General features: G+C 41.1%; 1 protein-coding gene across 5 annotated transcripts in view; it reads right to left on the bottom strand.

The window, feature by feature from the left end:
- LOC133761711 (NEDD4-binding protein 2-like 2) overlaps positions 1-23,036 on the bottom strand; it is a 127,741-nt gene that overhangs the window by 49,693 nt on the left and 55,012 nt on the right. The window contains exon 7 of one of the 5 annotated variants that reach the window (XR_009866216.1): positions 13,962-14,021. The exons of the other annotated variants lie outside the window; for them this stretch is intronic. The gene's annotated coding sequence lies outside the window, so the exon portion shown is untranslated. The remainder of the gene's footprint in view (positions 1-13,961; positions 14,022-23,036) is intronic. 5 annotated transcript variants of the gene reach the window in all.

Here is a 23,036-nt window from a genome sequence, read left to right as displayed (position 1 = left end):
GATCTAGATGGACTTCCAGGCTCCTGGCTTTGGTCTGGCCAAGGCCCAGCTGCTGCAGCCATTTGGGGAGTGAACCAGTGGCTGTCTCTAACTTCCTCTCTCTCTCTCTCTGTAACTCTTTCAAATAAATAAAATAAATCTTTGGGAAAAAATTATCTGAACAGACATTTCCCAAAAGGAATACAAATGATTAAAAAACATAAGAAAAAATTCTCAAAATCACTAGCCATTAGGGATAGGCAAATCAGAATCCCATTGAGACACAACCTCACCACAGTTAGAATGGCTAGGATTTAAAAGATTAAAAAAAAAAATGCTGCTGAGGATGAGAAGAAAAGGGAACTCTTATACATTATTGGTAGACATGTAAATTAATGCAGCCATTACAGAAGACAGCAAGGAGGAAACAGACGTATCATATGATCCAGCTATTCCATTTCTGGATGTATATATATTTATATAATGCATACATATATATACATTTATCATACATATATACATATATACACACACACACACACACAGGAAGTGAAATCAGCATATCAGAGATACTGCACTCCCAAGTTTATTGCAACACTATTCATGAAAGCCATAATATGGAAAAAGAAAATGTGTTTCATATACTCAGTGGAATAATACTGAGTCATAAAGAAAAATTAAATGTTGTCATTTGTAGCAATATGGACAGAACTGAGTCAGGAACAGAAAACTGGGCACATAGGACAGAAAAGAGAATAAGATTGAGAGAACTCATCTTGAGTACAAGACTTATTCAGCTAAAGTCATCAGGATAATGTGGCAATAGAACATAGATAAGAAATAAATGCAATGGAATAGAGGATCTAGAAATAGACCCTCTCTATATATATACAGATATTTATATATTTATATATACAGAAATTTGATTTATGAAGAGAGGAAAATGCAGGTAAGGGGGGACTAATAAATGGTGCAGGAACAACAAATAACACATTTGGAAAGTATTAAAATTGATTACCTATATTATACTATATATAAAAATAAAACCGCAAAAGGATTAAAGTCTTATATGTAAAAATAAAAACTATAAAGCTTCAGAAGAAAACATAAAACAAAATATTTTATTCCTTTCCTCAGATAAAAAAGGATATCTCAAATAAGGGGATAGATGTTTGGCATGACAGTTAAGATACTCCTTTGCATGGGTTCAAGTCCCAGCTCTGCACCCAATTCTAACCTCCTGATAATATGCACTCTGGGAAGCAGCAGAAGATAACTGCTGAAGGAGTCGAGTCTCTGCCACTCACATGGGAAACCCAGGTTGAGTTTTTGGCTCCTGACTTCAGCCGGGCCCAGCCCCAGCTGCTGTGGGCATTTCAGGGAGCAAAAGAGCAGATGAGAGCTTTCTCTCTCTCTCTCTCTTCTCTTTCTCTCTCTCTCCTTCTCCCTCTCTCTCTCAAATAAAAAAAATTTTTTTAAATGTTTATGTGAAAATGAAATTAAAAAGTAAGGTTTTTTGTTTTGTTTTTAAAGTAGACGCCATCAAAATCAGCCCTTAAGGCAGTCGGATCTGGCTAAAAAGTCCATGGGAGCATTTCAGACATGGAAAGCCAAGACACTGTGGCAAAAAACGACCTACATGAAAGTTCTCAGGGAGTGAGATCCCAGCGGAAAGAAGGGGCCATCAAAGAAGGAGGTTCCTTTCTCTGAAGGGAGGAGAGACCCTTCAGTTTGCTTATGGCCCTGTCTAAACACTGATGGAGTCTGTGGACTCAAGAGGCTTCCATAGGCTTGGCAGCTCATGACAAGAGCTTCGGGAGATCACTGATGTCATAAATAAGAGTGTCAATTGTTAAATCAACAACAGGAGTCACTGTACACTTACTCCCCATGTACGACCTCTGTCCTTAATGTGTTGTACTATGAGAATTAACGGTAAAACTAGTACTCAAACAGTACTTTATACTTTGTGGGTCTGTGTGGGTGCAAACTGTTAAAATCTTTATTTCTGTATATAAAGATAATTAAAAAATGAATCTTAATGAAGAATGTGATGGGAGAGGGAGTAGGAGGTGGGATGGTAAGGAGGTGGGAGGGCGGGTATGGGGGGAAGAACCGTTATAATCCAAAAGTTGTACTTATGAAATTTATATTTATTAAATAAAAGCTTTCTATAAAAAAATAAATACAGTAGAGGCCCGTATAATGGGTAAAGCCACCATCTGAAACACCGGCATCCCTTATGGGCACTGGTTCTTGTCCCAGTTGCTCCACTTCTAACCCAGCTCCCTGCTAATGGCCTGGGAAAAGCAGGGAAGGATGGCCCAAGTGCTTGGGTCTCTGCCACCACGTGGGAAATCTGGAGGGAGCTTCTGGCTCCTGGCTTCAGACTGGCCTAGTTCTGGCTGGTGCAGCTATCTGGAAGAGTGAACCGTTGGATGGAAGATCTCTGTCCTTCTCTCTCTCTCTCTAACTCTTTCAGATAAATAAATAAATAAATGTTCTTTTTAAAAAAAGGTAAAAACTTTTATGTATCAAATTCACCACAATAAAGTAAAAATGGACCACTGTTGGTATGTACAGCAGTGCGCCAGATAGTACACGTGCTTTTTCAGCTGCACTCTTAACCCCTCTCTACATCCAGAAAGGAGGTATGCAAATTACACTCCCCACAGTCCTTTGCCAGTGCATTCCCTGGGTTCTGCAATAGGAAGTATAGGCAGGAAACTGGAAATGAGAGGGGAAGAATTCTCCTTTCTAGCTTCTGATGGCAACAACAAACAATAAGCAAAGGCTCATGAGTGCTGTTGCAGAAGCTCAATTCCAACATCAGGACCCTCAGCAGTACAATAATCATCCTGGGTAAACAGCATTTTCTGTTGCGCTCTTCTAGACCAAGGAACAGTTGTAACTGTGAATATTACTCTTTGGGTAACTTACACACTTTTGCTTCTTCTGCCCTTTCAAAGCCTTTCCAATCAATTTCTTGTATTAAATTCTATTTGAAATACCTAAAGTGGTTTCTAGTTTCCTGCTAAAACACATATAACTTTCAGAAGATTATGTATTCAGAATACATAAAGAAATTCTACAAATCAACAAGAAAAATAAACAATAGAAAAATGTAAAAATCATAAGAAGGCATTTTTATAGATGAAAGAAATGACCTAAAATACACTTAAAAAAAGCTCAACATAAGTAAAATATAAGATCACACTAAGATGAAGTTTCATATCCGCCAGATTAACAAAACTTTTAAATCATCTAATATCAAGTGTTAGCAAGAATATAGAGTAATAAAAATTCTTATTCGCAGCTGGTATAGGTACAAAAAGTCATAATCACTGTGGAAAACTATAACATTGTCTAAGAAAATCAAGTACATCCCTATCCTAAAATCCAACAATCCTACTCCTAGGTGTAGGATCTAAAGCAACAACTTCAAAACTTATTTGAGGGGCCGACCTTGTGGCATAGCAGAAAAAGCCACCACCTGCATTGCCAATATCCCCTGTGGGTGCTGGTTTGAGTCCCAGCTGCTCCACTTCCAATCCAGCTCCCTGCTAATGGTCTGGGAAAGGCAGTAGAAGATGGCCCAAGTGTTTGGACCCTGGCATCCACATAGGAGACTCAGGTGAAGCTCCTGACTCTTGCCTCTGGCTGGCCCATTCCTAACCATTGAGCCATTTTGGGGAATGAACCACAGGATAGAAGATCTCTCTCTACTCTGCCTCTCCTTTTCTGCAACTGTTTCAAATAAATAAACCTTTAAAAAAATCTTTCAACCTTAAAAAAAAAAAAAAGCATTTGCTATCCACAGTAAGAAATACATTTTATAGCCCTTCTCAACACACAAATACACATGGCCAGAAAACATTTCATAAAATAGTATTTACCATTACTATATTTGTAAGGCACATTGCAAGTATATAAAACTATAACATATATGTATATATATATATATAATATAAAATGCAAAATTTGTTTCAGTTTGGATTATGCTGGTTGCAATCTACCAAACTGCTTTTATGATCTTCTAATGCATCCTGCAAGTTAAAAACTATTGCCCTAGATAAATTTCAACATGTCTACAGAACAAAATCCTAGAAACAACCCATCTATCCATCAACAGAATGGATAAATTGTCATATATTCATAAAATGGAATATTATATTGCAGTTAAAATAAACAACTACCATCTGCATTAATATGGCTTTAAAATGATATGATAAAGAAACTAGTCACAAAATACCCACCCCACGATCTGTTTACACTAAGTTCAAAATCAGACAAACTTAATATCACATTGCTTGAGAATATTCTACAAAGAAAAAGAAAGGAGTAACAAATACAAAACTCACAATAGATTTTCTTTAGGAAGAGAGAAGGATTTGTGACTAGCGGGGTTTTCCCGATATACTGATAACAATCTGTTTTTTTCACCAATGAGTTTAACACAGACATCTTCTATGTTCTCTCTCTCTCTCTCTCTTTTTTTTTTGACAGGCAGAGTGGACAGTGAGAGAGAGACAGAGAGAGAAAGGTCTTCCTTTGCCATTGGTTCACCCTCCAATAGCCGCTGCAGCCGGCACACTGCGCTGATCCGAAGGCAGGAGCCAGGTGCTTCTTCTGGTCTCCCATGGGGTGCAGGGCCCAAGCACTTGGGCCATCCTCCACTGCACTCCCGGGCCACAGAAGAGAGCTGGACTGGAAGAGGAGCAACCGGGACAGAATCCGGCGCCCCGACCAGGAATAGAACCCAGTGTGCCAGCGCCGCAGGCGGAGGATTAGCCTATTGAGCTGCGGCGCCAGTCTTCTATGTTCTCTTGTATGACATATTCCTTTTTTTTTTTTTATTTCTTAGGAAGTATTTATTTATTTGAGAAACAGAGTTACTGGGGGAAAGGGAGATCTTCCCTTGAATGGTTCACTCCTCAAATGGCCAAAACAGCCAGGTCTGGGCCAGGCTGAAGGCAGTAACCTGAACTCTATCCTGGCCTCCCACACTGGTGGCAGGAGCCCAGGCACTTGGGTCATCTTTCACTGCTTTCTCAGGCATATTAGCAGAGAACTGAATTGGAAGTAGGGCAGCCAGGACTGGAACCTGTAGCCACTTCAACCAGCTGTACCACACTACCAGCCCCTGTATGACATATTTCATAGCAAATACAATTTTAAGTAGAAATTAGATCTTCCCTAATTACTCAAATGGACTCATACTAACAAGACTTGATAGAATAATTTCCTTTCCTTCTTTGATAAAGACCCTAACAGTAACAGATATAGAGATTTTATTTTATTTTTTTAAGATTTATTTGAAAGGCAGAGTCACAGAGAAGCAGAGGCAAAGAGACAAAGAAAGGTCTTCCATCCACTGATTGACTCCCCAAATGGCCACAACAGCAGGAGCTGGGCCAATCCAAAGCTGGAAGCCTGGAACTTCTTCTGGGTCTCCCATGTAGGAGACATGGGCCATGGGCCATCTTCCACTGCTTTTCCAGATCATAGCAGAGAGCTGGATTGGAAGTATAGCAGCCGGGACTTGAACTGGCACCCATATGGGATGCCGGCACTGCAGGTATTGGCTTTACCCTTTATGCCACAGTGCCAGCTCCCAGATAAGAGATTTTACTAAGGCATTATTAATAATCTCTAACAATGGATAAAATGATATAACACAGACATGACATAATAATATTAGATAAATTATAAATTTATAATTAAAAATTAGATAAATTATAAAATTATAGGGGCCGGTGCTGTGGCGTAGCAGGTGAGGCCACTGCCTGCAGTGCCGGCATGGCATATGGGTCACTGCTAGTCCTCTTCCCATCAGCTCTCTGCTATGGCCTGGGAAAGCAGTAGAGAATGGCCCAGATGCTTGGGCCCCTGCACCTGTGTGGGAGACCCAGAGGAGGCTCCTGGCTCCTGGCTTCAGATCTGCTCAGTTCTGGCTGTTGCGGCCATTTGGGGAGTGAACTAGCAGATGGAAGACTCTCTCACTCTCTCTCTCTCTCTCTTTCTCTGCCTCTGCCTGTTTCTGTAACTCTGTGTTTCAAATAAATAAGTGAATATTAAAAAAATTATAAAATTATAAATTTATAAAGAAAACTACTAGTTAAGGATTAACAATTTTACATGATTCAGCCAAATACACATAGTAGATATTGTGGGGGATGAAAAAGATGGTAGTGAATGTGAAATATACAGGAAATAGACTACAGGCTTCCTGATTGCTCACTGTTATGGGAGAGGACATTTTAGAGAAAAAAGGATCAGACAACCTGTAGGTGAGTCATGGATTAAGACAGGTAATACAGGAAAAAGACCCGTTTGAAGGTTATATAAAGGGAGTTGAAAAATAATGCATTTACTTTCAAACATGCTCAGTTTGAGAAGGCCTTTAAACTCACAAGGGCACTGAGAAATATGAACTCATAGCCCTGGTAGGAAGCAAGGACTAGAGAAAATTATAGGAGACATCGACAGAGAAGTAGGGTTGAAGCGATGTTTGAAAGGGCCGAAAAGCTGAGAAAGGAAGGAAGATGATGATGCAAGTGTGGAACAGAACAGTGGAAACAATACTGAAGCGGTCACTGGTGCCTACACAGACGAGAGAAACTAAAAGAAGAAGTGAACATGACAAGAGGAATATTTTAGAAGCTGACAGAAGAGGTAATTTTAAGAGAAGCACAGGGCAGCAGTGTAAACTTATTTTAACAAATATTTATTGAGTGCTACCGTGTCCTAGTCAGTGTAAGATAAGGCAGCCAAAGAAATGATACTCTCTGTTCTTTGTACTCTCTGTGAATACATTTATCAGTAAGATGAGCAACAAAAGGAAAGATATGCTTTGTCACATTTTGAAATAAGAGACAGGAAGGAACGATAGCTAATATAAGATACAGAACTAGGATTCAAAAACATTCCAATAGACTGGAGTGATAGGCACAGCCTCACAAAAGGATGCTAGGAAGGAATAAAAATGTAACACCTATGAAGAAGGCTTGCCAAAAATATTTAACTTGGGGGCCAGCGCTGTGGTGTAGTGGGTTAAAGCCCTGGCCTGAAATGCCGGCATCCCATATAGGCACCGGTTCTAATCCCGGCTGCTCCTCTTCTGATCCAGCTCTCTGCTATGGCCTGGGAAAGCAGTAGAGATGGCCCAAGTTCTTGGGCCCCTGCACCCATGTGGGAGACCGAGAAGAAGCTCCTGGCTCCTGGCTCTGGATCAGCACAGCTCTGACTGTTGTGGCCATCTGAGGAGTGAACCAGCAGATGGAAGACCTGTCACTACCTCTCCCTGTAACTCTTGTCTTTCAAATAAATAAAAGAAATCTTTAAAAAAAAATTTAACTTGAATTCAATTAAGCCTCTACATCTAACTTCCACTTTAAAAGAAACACAGATGCTAAGAGATGTTAAATGATACCATGAGGAAAAATAATCAGATAAGTCTAGCAAATGGGATTATTTACAAGACAACTGGCCTAAGCTCTTAGCAAGGATAGTATCATATCACGGGAGGATTAAAATGAAAAGGTGGAGGATTGTTTAGATTAAAAGAGACCAAGGGAGGTTATATGGGAACTCTATACTATCTGCTCAACTTTTCTGTAAGCCTAAAACCATACTAAGAAATAATGTCTAATAAAATACAGAAAGATGCTGATTTAGTCCACTTAGAGAGAAAAGGCTAGTAAGATGACTTCTGCTTTTTGGTCCTTACTTATTTGGTACTGCAGACTCAGTGGTTAAAAGCAAAACATTTCCATTTTGCTGTGCTGGTTATCTTTTTTCATCTATAAAGCCACTGTAAGCATAAAAAAACAGTTTCAGTTCTTTTATTTCCTCACTCCCAGAGGAAATCTAAACAACTTAGGCTTCTACAACCCCCAGAGGAGGCATGGTCACCATGGACTAGCACTGCCCAGAACAAAGGCACCCAACACACAAGAGACTCTTCTCAATAGTGTTAGCAGAGATGCCACCTGGCCTGGAACTCTCCCTCAGAGATGAACTAATCTAATGTTTTCATGCTGCAGACAGAGAAACCAAGACCCAGAAAGGTCACTCTGGGGAGAAAAGGATGACGGAGCCTTTCCCCCAGCACTTTCAGTGAAAACAGTCAGCCTGGCAGACATTCATCGATGCTAAAACCACCTTTAAGAGAATGAAACAATTATTTCCTATGCAGATGTACTATCCAATATAAGTTGGCTATTAATATATGGCAATTAAGTTATGTGAAAAAAAATGTGGCTGGTCTGAATTGAGATGAGCTATAAGTGTAATACACACTGGATTTCAAAGAGTATAATCAACAAAATTATAAAATACCTCACAAATAGTTTAACAATTCTTACTACATATTGAAACGATAATATTTTACATGCTTGTTTTCTAAAGATCAAAGAAATAGACAACAAGGCAATGTATGAACCTTGACTGGATCCTAGTTTGGGGAGGAAAAAAAAGCTATAAAAAAGAAAATATTTATTTTCTCTTGCTGCTACAATAAGTTACAATTTGGTAGCTTAAACCCACACCTATCATCTTACAGTTCTGTAGGTCAGAAGTTCAAATTGGGACTCACTGGGTTAGAATCAAGGTTTCAGCAGGGTGGGTTCCTTTCTGGCAGCTCTAGGGAAGAATCCATTTCTTTGTCTGCCAAACTGCAGAAGCCACTGACATTCCTTGGCTGGTGGCCCTCTTCCTCCCATCTTCAAATCCAGCAACACTGCATCTTTCTGTGCCTTTCCTCCATGGTCACGTTTCCCTCTGCCTCCAGCGTCCACTTGTAAAGGGCCCTGTGACTACATTGGTCCCACTGTGATACTCAATTTCAGGAAAGCTGTGAAGCAACCTTAATTCCTGTCTGCCACACTGTTAACAGTTTCCAGGTATTAAAATGTGGACATCTTTAGGCAAAAAGGAAGCATTATTTTGCCTATCACAGAGAATTTTATAACAGTTGAAATTTGAACTATTTAGAGTTTCTTGTTAACTTGCTAGGTATGATGATGGTTATGGAAGAAAAGGCCTTCCTTCATGATTAGGAGATGTCTGCCATATATTTACAAAAGAAGCCATGACATCTGTAACTTATTTCCGATTCATTCTGAAGGTAAGAAAGTAAGTAAAAACAAATAAATGTAGACATTTGCACATATATTCTTATATGCATAGCTATAAAATAAATATAGCAAAACATTACTTAATTTTGAATGTAGGCAGAGGTATGCAGTCCTTAATATTTTACTATCTTTTCTTTACATTCAAAATTTTTCATAACACAAAGTTGGAAAATTCAAAACAAATCCATTAAAAATCAGAGTCGGCTGGTGCCTCAGCTCACTTGGCTAATCCTCCGCCTGCGGCACCAGCACTCTGGGTTCTAGTTCCGGTTGGGGCGCGGGATTCTGTCCCGGTTGCTCCTCTTCCAGCCCAGCTCTCTGCTGTGGCCCAGGAAGGCAGTGGAGGATGGCCCAAGTGCTTGGGCCCTGCACCCGCATGGGAGACCAGGAGGAAGCACCTGGCTCCTGGCTTTGGATCAGTGCTGTGCGCCAGCCACAGCGCACTGGCCGTAGCGGCCATTTGGGGGGTGAACCAACGGAAGGAAGTCCTTTCTGTCTCTCTCTTTCACTAACTCTGCCTGTCAAAAAAAAAAAAGTCAGAGTCAAGTACACAAACATATAATGATAGAAGTATGATATAGCTATAGGTCATGTGGTAAAAGAGCTATGGGTATCATTTACTTTGGTAAGGAAAAGTGAAAGTCACATGAATAATAAAAAGTTAAAATGATCTTAGAAAGCATTCAAAGAATTAGAGTATTTGGAAGACTGTTTTCTACCTAAGGATCCCTGACTACTGAGTAGGGTATGTGATTTCTGCATTCAAATGTATACCAAAAATGTATAAAGATTGAATGTATATCTGTCATGTGTTCCTGGTCTAATTATTCTCACATCTACATAGATGATATTATAGTTAATAAAAAATAACTCATTTAAAAGTGTTACTTGGGGCCGGCGCCGTGGCTCAACAGGCTAATCCTCCGCCTTGCGGCGCCGGCACACCGGGTTCTAGTCCCGGTCGGGGCACTGATCCTGTCCCGGTTGCCCCTCTTCCAGGCCAGCTCTCTGCTGTGGCCAGGGAGTGCAGTGGAGGATGGCCCAAGTCTTTGGGCCCTGCACCCCATGGGAGACCAGGATAAGCACCTGGCTCCTGCCATCGGAACAGCGCGGTGCGCCGGCCGCAGCGCGCTACCGCGGCAGCCATTAGAGGGTGAACCAACGGCAAAGGAAGACCTTTCTCTCTGTCTCTCTCTCTCTCTCTCACTGTCCACTCTGCCTGTCAAAAAAAAAAAAAAAAAAAAGTAAAAGTGTTACTTGGAGTGAACGAGTGGCTCAGCAGTGAAGACCCTCTTTAAGGGGGCCAGTGTTGTGGCTCAGCAGGTTAAAGTCTTAGCCTGCAGTCCCAGCATCCCATAAGAGCACTGGTTTGAGTCCCGGCTCCTCCACTTCCAATCCTGCTCCCTGCTAATGTGCCTGGGAAAGCGGTAGAGGACAGCCCAAGTGCTCGGGCCCCTGCACCCACAAGGAAGACCCAAAAGAGGCTCCTAGCTTTGGATCAGCTCAGCTCCAGCTCAAGTACTTGAGCCCCTGCCACCCATGTGGGAGACCCAAAGTGGGTTCTGAGCTCCTGTCTTTGTTCTGGCCTACCCCTGGCTGTTGTGGGCATCTGGAGAGTGAAACAGCAGAAGGATAGACATCGCTATCTCTTCTCTCTTTCAAGTAAAAGTGAAAGTAAATCTAGAATAAGAGTATAAAATTTCCTCACTCTGTTCTTGCACAGGTCAGATCATAGATTTTTTTTTTCCCCCAGCAGGAAGGAAGGGTGGAAGAGAGGGAGGGAGGGAGAGAAAGAGAGACAGAGAGAAAGAATTATCCACTGGTTCTAAAAATGCTTGCAACAACTGGGTTTGGGACAGGCCCAAACCAGCAGCCCAGAACTCCATCTGACAGGGATCCAAGCATTTGAGCCATCATTTACTACCTCTAAATGTAAATTTTTCTTTATCTGCACACTGGCTTAATCAACAGATGATTTATGGTAGATTATGAAGGGTTATAAACTGAAACAAACTAAAATAAATTGAAGGTAGGTGAGAAAAATAAGGCAAAAGGAGATAGGCAAGAAAGGTAAAACCAGGAGAATATTTCTAACACAAAATGCATGACATACAATGCTAGAGGTGAAATGTTTTGTCCAATTCTCTACAAGTATATCTGGATACTCTAAGATGGTATTGAGAGGATCTGATTTCTTGTAATAGAGAAAGCAGGTAACAGGATCCAAAAAACTAAATCCTAGATTAAAATTTCTCTCAGACTCATTGTTAATGTTCTGATGAGCTGCTGCCAGGTTAGGAAACTCCCAGGTGAGAGAACTGTGAGGGCAGGAAACTAGAAAGGTCAGCTGACCTCAGCTGTGCAGGGATCCCCTTGATAAACTAAATGAACTTCATTTTTTCTACACTGAAGGTTTTTGGAGGTGCAGGTAACAGGATCAGGGCTGGGCACAGGCCAATTGAAATCCAGTCTCCTATAAATCTGGGACCCTAAAGAGCTTTCTTTTTAGTCTAAGAAAAATCAAGTCATCATCCCTACCCTCCAACACAAACCATATAAATATTATATTATATGGAGTTCTGGTGCTGAGTGGTTCAAACTAGGAAGAATCATCTATGAGGATATGGAAGTACAACCTGTCCCTCACAAGTAATTTCACCCCAAATTAATGCTCTTTGTATGGGAGAAGTAAATGTAATCCTTGGTAGAGAAGTTGTTTTTTTTCCAAGGGCTCAAAATAATAATAACAAATAGAATTCCAAGAAAAGTGAGCTCATAGTAAAAAAAAAACTCAGTACACATGAAACAAGTTACCATGAACAAAATACAACAGAAAGAGGCCAGAAGGAATTTAGATATACAGCATGTAAAATAACCACATTTGCTACCTGTAAAGATACATCGAAGCTGCTTAAGGGGCCAGCACTGTGGTATAGCAGGTAAAACTGCTGCCTGCAGGGCTGAAATCCCATGTGGGTGCCAGTTTGAGTCCCTGCTGCTCCACTTCTGATCCAGCTCTGTGCTAATGTACCTGGGAAAGCAGCAGAGGATAGCCCAATTGCTTGGGCTCCTATATCCTGTGGGAGACTCAGAAGAAGCTCCTGGCTTTCTATCAGCTCTGGTTGTTGTGGGCATTTGGGGAGTAAACCAGCAGATGAAAGATCTCTCTCTGTCTCTCCCCCCCACCCTCTCTAACTCTGCCTTTCAACTAAATAAATAATTCTTTAAAAAATAAACCTGACTTTTGGGACCGGCACTGTGGCATAGCCTCCTACAGTGCTGGGATCCCAAAAGGGCGCCAGTTCATGTCCCGGCTACTCCACTTCCTATCCAGCTCTTTGCTATGGCCTGGGAAAGCAGTAGAGGATTGCCCAGGTCCTTGGGCCCTTGCACTCATGTGGGAGACCTGGAGGGGGCTTCTGGCTCCTGGCTTTGGATCGGCGCACCTCTGGCCATTGCAGCTACCTGGAAAGCGAACCAGTAGATAGAAGACCTCTCTCTCTCTCTCTCTCTCTCTCTCTCTCTCTGCCTCTGGTTCTCTACAACTCAGCCTTCAAATAAAAAAAATTTTTAAAAAATCTTAAAAAAAACCACTCAGATTTTCAAAGACAAGAAATGCTAAAGAATGGCTAAATCTGAAAAAAAAATCTCAAAAACAACAGTAAATATGAACTATCTATTTATGAAATTTGAAGCTGATGGGTAAGGTTATCAGTAGAGATAGCTGAGGAGAGACTTGGCAAATGAAAAGAAAAATCTGAAAAAAAAAAAAAAAGCCAGAAAGTAATAAGAAATAAAATGATGAAAAATATGGAATAAAAGAGAAAAGAGAATGAGACCTAGGATAGAATTAGAGCTTAAAAAAGAGGGAGAGAGAAATACAGGACAGAATCAATGTTTGAAGAAGTTTATGGCTGACAAATTTCTCAAACTGATGTACATCATCCCACAGATTCAAGAAATCTAGTAATAGGATAAATATCTAGACAGATTATAGTGAGACCTTCATGAAAGACAAAGGAAAATGACAGGCTACCTTCACAGGAACAGTAATTAGACTGATGGGTGACTTCTCATCACTAACAACTGAGCCACAGGGCACAGTGTACTGAGAGAAATTAACTGTCATCTTAGGACTCAATATCTACTGAAAACATTACTCATGAGTGGGAGCAAAATAAATACATTTGTTTTTACATTTATTTTATTTTATTTATTTATTTATTTATTTTTTGACAGGCAGAGTGGATAGTGAGAGAGAGACAGAGAGAAAGGTCTTCCTTGGCCATTGGTTCACCCTCTAATGGCCGCCGCGGTAGGCTCGCTGCAGCCGGCGCACCGCGCTGATCCGATGGCAGGAGCCAGGTGCTTCTCCTGGTCTCCCATGCAGGTGCAGGGCCCAAGCACTTGAGCCATCCTCCACTGCACTCCCTGGCCACAGCAGAGAGCTGGCCTGGAAGAGGGGCAACCGGGACAGGATCGGTGCCCCGACCGGGACTAGAACCCGGTGTGCCGGCGCCGCAAGGCGGAGGATTAGCCTATTGAACCGCGGCACCGGCTTTGTTTTTACATTTATAAAAAGAGATTTCACCTGGAGAACCTCATTAAAATTGTAAAGTGAAATTCATGCAGAAGGAAAGCGATATAAAATACACTCCAGAAAAAAAGGTCACTTGACAGGAAATGTTACTGAGAATTTAATCACTTATTAGGTAGTTAAATAGCACTATGTTTAAGGTTCTTAACAACAAAGAGAAATATATATGCACGCATGTGTATGTGCATGTATTGTTTTAAATCCTTTAGAGGTAAACACTAGATCGTTACTTGGAGTTCCCATCTCACCTGAACTGCTGCCTTACTAGGTCATCTTTGGACTTACTTTGGACATCTCTTCAGTCACACCTGAAAATGAAGGTAACATTTAGATCATGCTTTTAAAGTGCTTTCATCGATTTCATTTTGTCTGTTATTCACAACATGGTACTGTTATTTTCATTTACAGACCTAAGAAACTTACAGAGGGCGATTTCTTCAAGTTCACTAGCTAACAGAACTCAAATGAGTTTTTTGACTCTAAACACTGCACTTTTTTCGTTGCCTTCTGTGTTTAGTATTCCTTTGAATACATTTATAGGGTAGAACTCATCTATCAATACAAAAATTTAAGTGTAATTCAAATATAGAAATAGGTAAAAGAGGGAACTGTTCTAACTGAAGAGAGGGTATGGCTGAAGGTCCGCTCACTCACGCTCCCTGTATGTGCTTGCGGTAGATCCTCGGCTCCAGCGCACTGCGTGAGGCCATCATCCCACTCTCACCTTTGACCAGATCTCAGACTCACATTTCTTAGTCTCAGATCACTTTCTCTGATCCATTTTACGTTCCTTCTTCTCTGAACTTATTGCTAATACATATTTACAGATATCCAAGACTTCAGAAGATCTGTGAACTTCCTAAAATATATATGCATGTGGGTAGTTTTTATAGTGAGAGGGACTATTTCACTGGATTAAGTGGCACAGGATCCAAAAAGGGGCAAAGCCACAGTTTCCTGCTCGGAAGTATCTCATGGGCTTTAATTCATTCCTCAAACGTTATACTCAGGGTCAGTTTTCCTTTTTTTATTTATATAAAATGAACAAATTTCATGTATTTCATATATACAGTTTTAAGAACATGAATTTTCCACCCTACCTTCCTACCCTACCTCTGTCCTCTCTTATGTTCCCTTTCATCTTGACCATTATTCAAATTCTTTTTTTTTTTTTTTTGACAGGCAGAGTGGACAGTGAGAGAGAGAGACACAGAGAGAAAGGTCTTCCTTTGCTGTTGGTTCACCCTCCAATGGCCGCCTCGGCCGGCGCATCTCGCCAGGAGCCAGGTGCTTCTCCTGGTCTCCCATGGGGTGCAGGGCCCAAGCACTTGGGCCATCCTCCACTGCACTCCCTGGCCATAGCAGAGAGCTGGCCTGGAAGAGGGGCAACCGGGACAGAATCCGGTGCCCCGACCGGGACTAGAACCCGGTGTGCCGGCACCGCAAGGTGGAGGATTAGCCTAGTGAGCTGCGACACTGGCCTCAAATTCTTCTACTATAAATACCTCACTCAATCTCCAGACTCTGGAATTTTACATATTAATGTAGATGGAAGTTGGACCCAAATGTGGCCCATATTGTCTTTGTTTTGTATGACGAATTTTCCAGACAAAAATTAAAGGAATATTTGTGTATCTACATAAAAGAACTTAAGCCTTCAGAACTGTTGCCTGCATTTTCCAAGGTATAGGTTACACAGGGGCCTATAACTATATTTGTGACTGGCTATGAATAATGGACTCCAATGGCTTCCTCTTATCTTTTTTGTATATCTGAAATAGTGTATTTAAATGCCCATAAAAGACATACATAAGCTAAGCAATACTTTGCAGTATCCTAGCCATGCCTGATTTATAATAGGTGAACAGGGGCCAGCGCTGTGGCATAGCTGGTAAAGCTGCTGCCTGCAGTGCCGGCATCCCTTATGGGTGCCGGTTCGAGTCCCAGCTGCTCCATTTCCAATCCAGCTCTCTGCTATGGCCTGAGAAAGCAGTGGAAGATGGCCCAAGTCCTTGGGCCCTTGCACCCACGTGGGAGACCCAGAAGAAGCTCCTGGCTCCTGGCTTCAGATTGGTGCAGCTCCAGCCTTTGCAGCCTTCTGGGGAGTGCACCAGCGGATGAAAGACCTCTCTCTCCCTCTCTCTCTCTCTCTCTCCGCCTCTCTTTCTCTCTCTGTGTAACTCTTTCAAGTAAATAAATAAATCTTTAAAAAATATATAATAGGTGAACAATATGTGTTGTTGAATAAGCCAACTCTTACTCATGATGGGTTTAGTTATAGTATCAAATTGTCATTATATTTAGATGACAAAGAATGCATTTATCTTAGCTGAATGTATACAATGAATTCTGTTAAAGTGGGGCTTTACATACCTAGTGTTATTATAAAGGAATTAAAATGATTACCTTTAGGGAGCTGGCAATGTGGCGTAGCAGGCAAAGCCACTGCCTGCAGTGCTAGCATCCTATATGGGCTTTGGTTCGAGTCCTGGCTGCTCTACTTCCAATCCAGCTCTCTGCTATAGCCTGGGAAAGCAGTAAAACATGGCCCAAATCCTTGGGCCCCTGCACCCACATGGGAGACCCAGAAGAAGCTCCTGGCTCCTGGGTTGGGATTGGCCCAGCTCCGGCCATTGCGGCTATTTGGGGAGTGAACCACCAAATGGAAAACCTCTTCTCTGACTTTCCTCTCTCTCTGACTCTGACTTTTAAATAAGTAAATATGTCTCTCTTGAAAAAAGTGTGGTTTGAGGCCGGCGCCGCGGCTCAATAGGCTAATCCTCCGCCTAGCGGCGCCGGCACACCAGGTTCTAGTCCCAGTCAGGGTGCCGGATTCTGTCACTGTTGCCCCTCTTCCAGGCCAGCTCTCTGCTGTGGCCAGGGAGTGCAGTGGAGGATGGCCCAAGTGCTTGGGCCCTGCACCCCATGGGAGACCAGGAGAAGCACCTGGCTCCTGCCATCAGATCAGCGCGGTGCGCCGGCCGCGGCGGCCATTGGAGGGTGAACCAACGGCAAAGGAAGACCTTTCTCTCTGTCTCTCTCTCTCTCTCACTATCCACTCTGCCTGTCAAAAAAAAAGAAAAGAAAAAAGTGTGGTTTGTTTTCTTTCTTAGCTTTGTTTTCTTTTTAAATTTATTTAGTTAGTTAATTATTTGAAGGGCAGAGAAAGAGAGGGAGGGAGGGAGGAAAGCAGAGGGAGAGAAATTCTTTTTTAGTTTTCGTTTTGATTGTTTTTGAAAGTGGTATAACATGTTTATTATTCTTGTTAAATAAGATAAAGGTCACTTTTTTTCCCTACAGAGAAGAAATTGGAAAAGGAAGCAAACTGGATTTTAAGATGTTTAGAAACTTTCCGCAAGAAAGGCCCAGGCCCAGATGACTTCACTGGTGAATTCCATCAAACATTTAAAGAATTAATACCAATTCCTCAGAAACTTCCAAAAATAGAAAAGTAAGTAATATTTCCCATTTCATTCTATGAAGCCAGTATCACCAAAGACATCACAAGAAAAAAGACTGAATTTGTAAAAATTACAAAGAAAAAAAAAAAAGAAAAAACCTTAAGATCTAAAACAGTAACAATGGCTCATATTTCATTTATACCTGCTGTGGAGCAGATATTCGTCATACACAGGATCTCATTTAATCCTACAATGACCAAAGATTACTATCATCATCATCATCATCATCATCCCTATTTAACAGATAACTTGCCCCATTTGTATAGTTAATAAATGTGGAGACTCAAGTCTCTAGATTTGTAGCTATGCTATTACAGCTACTGAAACTATAAAATCTCGCAACTGTATATTATGGGATTATACAGTCACAAAATTCCAAAAGGGCTATGTATATGTATTTGTATATTTACATATTTAAACGTGTGTATACATATATATATATTTGGAAATACAAGAAAGTGTAAAATGTTAATGATGGTGAATTATAAGGACTGATTTTGTGTGGGTTCAAAATTTTGAATATGTACTACTTTTGCAACAGAATAAATACATCCCAAAGATTTTGTTCAGTAAATAAGTAAAGAAAAAAATAAAAATCAGTTAAGTTCTTTAAATACCTAACATCAGGGCTGGCACCATGGCTCACTTGGTTAATCCTCTGCCTCTGGTGCCAACATCCCACATGGGCGCCAGTTCTAGTCCTGCTGCTCCTCTTCCAGTCCAGCTCTCTGCTGTGGCCCAGGAGGGCAGAGGAGGATGGCCCAGGTGCTTGGGCCCCTGCACCCACATGGGAGACCAGGAGGAAGCACCTGGCTCCTGGCTTTGGATCGGCACAGCTCTGGCCATAGCGGCCATTTAGGGGGTGAACCAATGGAAGGAAGACCTTTCTCTCTCTCTCTCTCTCTCTAACTCTACCTGTCAAATAAATAAAAGTAAATAAATAAAGTATCCTTGTTCCATATTTTAAAAAATACATAAATACGTAAGATCTACTCTAGAATAATAAATCCAGTTATGAACTTCTGAATGAAATAAATTTGATTAATAAATACCAACGTGTTCTGTAATAAAAATAGCCCTAAAGAACATTTAGTTCCACATAATAAGATTCAACAATAACTAACTCTCACCTCCTAAAAAAGTTTATTTGATGACTATTATTTGGTAATTTCTTTACATTCTCATCAGTTATTAAGTAATAATTCCAACTGAGTTTTTCTATTTGTCACCTAAATACTCATGATTTTATTTTGAAATGATACTACTTTACATTTATTTCCAAATAACGATAACAATTGCCAAGTCCTCAAAGTTAACACCTAGTTTATTATAAATATACCGACTTCACTTTCTCTATCCTTAGGCAAATTTTTTAAAATAGGAAAAGATAAGGCAGAGTATATCTTAAAAATGCACTAAATTTTAAAAACACAAATTTTGTGAAAGTTAAATTCCTTGAGGGAAATATTTCAAAGTCATCTACTACCTTCTCAAGTACATTCTCATTACTTCAACATGACTGCTTCAAATTTGTAAACACTTCTCATTCCTCTTGACAAGGGCACACTGCCTGTGTGCATGGAAACCATAATCAACAAGGCAAATTAATTTAATAGTCTAACACATTAACTCCAATTCTATCAATTACATTTTCCCTTCTCTAATACAAATCTAGTTTATGCCAATATCTGATAAATTCCCTTCAGATTCTTTTTTTTAAAAAAACTTATGGTTCATTTTCACTAAGAAACAACATAATCCACTGAAAATAGTTCTTCACAGATGCCCACTTTTCACTAAGAAAAATGTACAGTTAAATACATTTTAATTTTGTTATGTGATCATGTGATAGCCACCATATACGTTAGGCTTGGGTTTTAGATTACCAAATAATCCCCTTAATAAGTGTTTAAACCAAAATCAGGACAAGTTACGCTAATTTTGTTGTAAAGATTAAAAAGATAATATATGTAAACCATGCATAATGGTTGCATGATGAGTTAAAATTAATTATCATTAACAACTGGCTAAGAAGAGTAATTTGAGACTCAAAAGATAGAAAGAAAAAGTACCACCCTGAAAATTCCAGATCCCTGAATTTTCTGTCTGGGTTCTGTTTTGTTGTTTCAGTTTCTGTGCCACTGTCCTAGGAGTGTAAACCTCTCCTCAACGTTGGAGCACAATTAACTGCTGAAATGACACCTCAGATAGACTCACCCTGATCCCCTTGTTTAAACTGCAACCACCACTTTCCTAATTCCTCTCCCCTCTAGCTACACACATTCATACTTTGGGCCAGGCACACCTTATTCTCTTGATCATTTTTCTCCTTGAAGCCTATCATCTTCTAACATACTGTATGATTTACTTCTTCCACTTGAGAAATTGTTGTGCTCCTGGTTACCCTGCCCAACTGCACCCCCAAAGACAGCACCTGTGTTAGAAGCTAGCATCAAATCAATGATAATTTACTAGATGAGCAGTGGAAGCTGTTGCTTTTATTTGCGCTTTTTTTTTGGTAATGTACACAAATAGGTAGAAATGTAATGTTTAGCTTTGTAATTTCAGTAAATCCTTTCTCTCCTTGCTTAAAGTAGAAAAATACTTTCTCTTGCAATTGAAACCTACAAATACCTCCAAGATTGTGTAGAGGTTTAAACCCCTAGGACAGTGGCCCAGAATCAGAAAGAACAAGATAGTACCCAGAGTGAGCAAATACAGAGGCCTAGGGATTAACAGAGATAATTCAGAGATAAGGAATGGGGTGGTGCTTTTTCTTCTTACTATCTGTTGGGTCTCAAATGACTCTGCTTACCCAGTTATTAATGATGTCAAAATTCTTTATCATGGTTACAAAGAATGCTTTACATATATTCTAATTTTAATCTTCACAACAATCCTAAGAGGTAGGTATTACTAACAATTTCCACTTTACAGATAAAAGACATTGAGAACAATGTCCCCAAACATATAGTGTGTGCAAAAATCAGGCATTTAAAGTTTGCATTCCTGGGCTAGTGTTGTGGTATAGCAGATAAAGCCCCTGGCCGGCCAGTGCCGCGGCTCAGTAGGATAATCCTCTGCCTTGCGGCACCGGCACACTGGGTTCTAGTCCCGGTTGGGGCACCGATCCTGTCCCGGTTGCCCCTCTTCCAGGCCAGCTCTCTGCTGTGGCCAGGGAGTGCAGTGGAGGATGGCCCAAGTGCTTGGGCCCTGCACCTACATGGGAGACCAGGATAAGCACCTGGCTCCTGCCATCGGAACAGCGCGGTGCGCCAGCCGCAGCGCACCTACTGTGGTGGCCATTGGAGGGTGAACCAACGGCAAAAAGGAAGACCTTTCTCTCTGTCTCCCTCTACTGTCCACTCTGCCTGTCCAAAAACAAAAAAAAAAAAAGAAAAGCCCCTGGCCCCGGTGCCAACATCCCATATGCGCACTGGTTTAAGTCCTGGATGCTCCACTCCCGATCCAGCTCGCTGCAATGGTCTAGAAAACGAACAGAGATGGCCCCAAATCCTTGGGCCCCCGCACCTGCGTGGAAGACCCAGAAGAAGCTCCTGGCTCCTGGCTTCAGATAGGCACAACTCCAGCTGTTGCGGCCATTAGGAGTGAACCAATGGATGGAAGATCTTTCTCTGTCTCTGCCTCTCTAACTCTGCCTTTCAAATAAATTAATAAATCTTAAAAAAAAAAAAAAAAAGTTTACGGCCAGTGCCGCGGCTGAATAGGCTAATCCTCCACCTGCGGTGCCAGTACCCTGAGTTCTAGTCCTGGTTGCTCCTCTTCCAGCCCAGCTCTCTGCTGTGGCCCAGAAAGGCAGTGGAGGATGGCCCAAGTGCTTGGCCCCTGTACCCACATGGGAGACCAGGAGAAGCACCTGGCTCCTGGCTTCGGATCAGCACAGCGCGCCAGCCGTAGCGGCCATTTTGGGGGGGTGAACCAAAGGAAAAGGATGTCCTTTCACTCTCTCTCTCTCTCACTGTCTAATTCTGCCTGTCAAAAAAAAAAAAAATAAAAAAAGTTTGCATTCCTAAATACTATTGCCATTCATCTCCCCCATGGTCACAAAGAATTATGAGGAGTCACAAATTCCAGTGGTGCTATTAATATTTGACTCATCTTCCTCCTTTGATACTAAGCAGAGACCAAACACAAAAAGGGGAAACAATTTCTGTAATGTAGAATACGTCTCGGTAATTTGAAATTATTAACAATGTATTTTGATGGATAAGTCATACTAAAGAAATTTTAGGCTACAAGGAAGTCAAGCCAATGATCAATAGGAAAAAAAATATTAAAAAAAAAAACCTTGGAGTTCACATGATGACAGTAAAAGTTACTACAAGAAGTATTATTTTCTTACTAGAAATTTTTCCTAATTGGACTGGTCATTTACTATGGAATTTGCATACATAAAAAACATATCACTTCAAAAGAAAAATCTTTTCATATCATCCCATAAAAGGTCTAACTCTAACAACTTCAAAAGCAATAAATTAAGTACTAAATGACTTTCTGACAATAGGAAAAAAAGTTGTTTATAACTAGTTTAATTTTACTTCTTTTCATAAGCCTGAAATAAATGTGGCATCTGTACACATATGTATATCGTCATTATTTCATGTGTGTATCACCCCACTGCCTTAGGATTTAGCACTTTCAAAGCATGGTAATTTAAATATCTCAAACACCAATACAAGTTAAAAAAATATATATTTTTTCCCTACATAGCAAGTAACTTCGGGCCCAATGTTTTCTTGTTGGAACTTGATATGACTTAAAGTAAAAAATTATTTATATAATGTGAATTGAAAAGATATTAGTATTTAATATTGCAAACTTCTTGGTAAATCCTATTAGCACCAAGCATTATTAAGAAAGTATGATTTGGCTGGTGCTGCAGCTCAATAGGCTAATCCTCAATAGGCTAATCCTCCACTTTGCGGCGCCAGCACACCGGGTTCTAGTCCTGGTCGGGGCGCCGGATTCTGTCCCGTTTGCCCCTCTTCCTGGCCAGCTCTCTGCTGTGGCCCAGGAGTGCAGTGGAGGACGGCCCAACTGCTTGGGCCCTGCACCTGCATGGGAGACCAGGAGAAGCACCTGGCTCCTGGCTTCAGATCAGCGCGATGCGCTGGCCGTAGTGGTCATTTGAGGGTGAACCAACGGCAAAAGGAAGACCTTTCTCTCTGTCTCCCTCTCTCTCACACTGTCCACTCTGCCTGTCAAAAAAAGAAAAAGAAAAAGAAAGTCTGATTTGCCACAACTTTTCAAATTCTCAACATGTTTCACACATTTAAAAAGTCTCACCTATTATTTTACAATAAATTAAGCAGCTACATTCTAAACCTTTTAAAACATGAGATTAATGGCCGGCGCTGTGGCTTAACAGGCTAATCCTCCGCCTTGCAGCGCCGGCACACCGGGTTCTAGTCCCGGTCGGGGCGCCGAATTCTGTGCCAGTTGCCCCTCTTCCAGGCCAGCTCTCTGCTATGGCCCAGGAAGGCAGTGGAGGATGGCGCAAGTCCTTGGGTCCTGCACCCCATGGGAGACCAGGAGAAGCACCTGGCTCCTGGCTTCGGATCAGCACAATGCGCCGGCCGCAGCAGCCATTGGAGGGTGAACCAACGGCAAAAAGGGAAGACCTTTCTCTCTGTCTCTCTCTCTCTCTCTCTCACTATCCACTCTGCCTGTCAAAAAAACAAAACAAAACATGAGATTAATAAGAAATCCTCAGAGAATAAAACAATCCTAAAACTGAATGGCCTCAAAAGTACACATTTCAAAATTTCCAAAATTTCAGAAATTTGCTTGTCTGTAGTTTATGCAAATAGAAAGCAATAACAGCAACAAAATGTATGCCTG

Source organism: Lepus europaeus, chromosome 6, assembly GCF_033115175.1.
Source record: "Lepus europaeus isolate LE1 chromosome 6, mLepTim1.pri, whole genome shotgun sequence".
Taxonomy (NCBI): Eukaryota; Metazoa; Chordata; class Mammalia; order Lagomorpha; family Leporidae; genus Lepus; species Lepus europaeus.
Note: the sequence above shows the minus strand (reverse complement) of the source record. Positions and strands in the feature narration are given on the sequence as shown.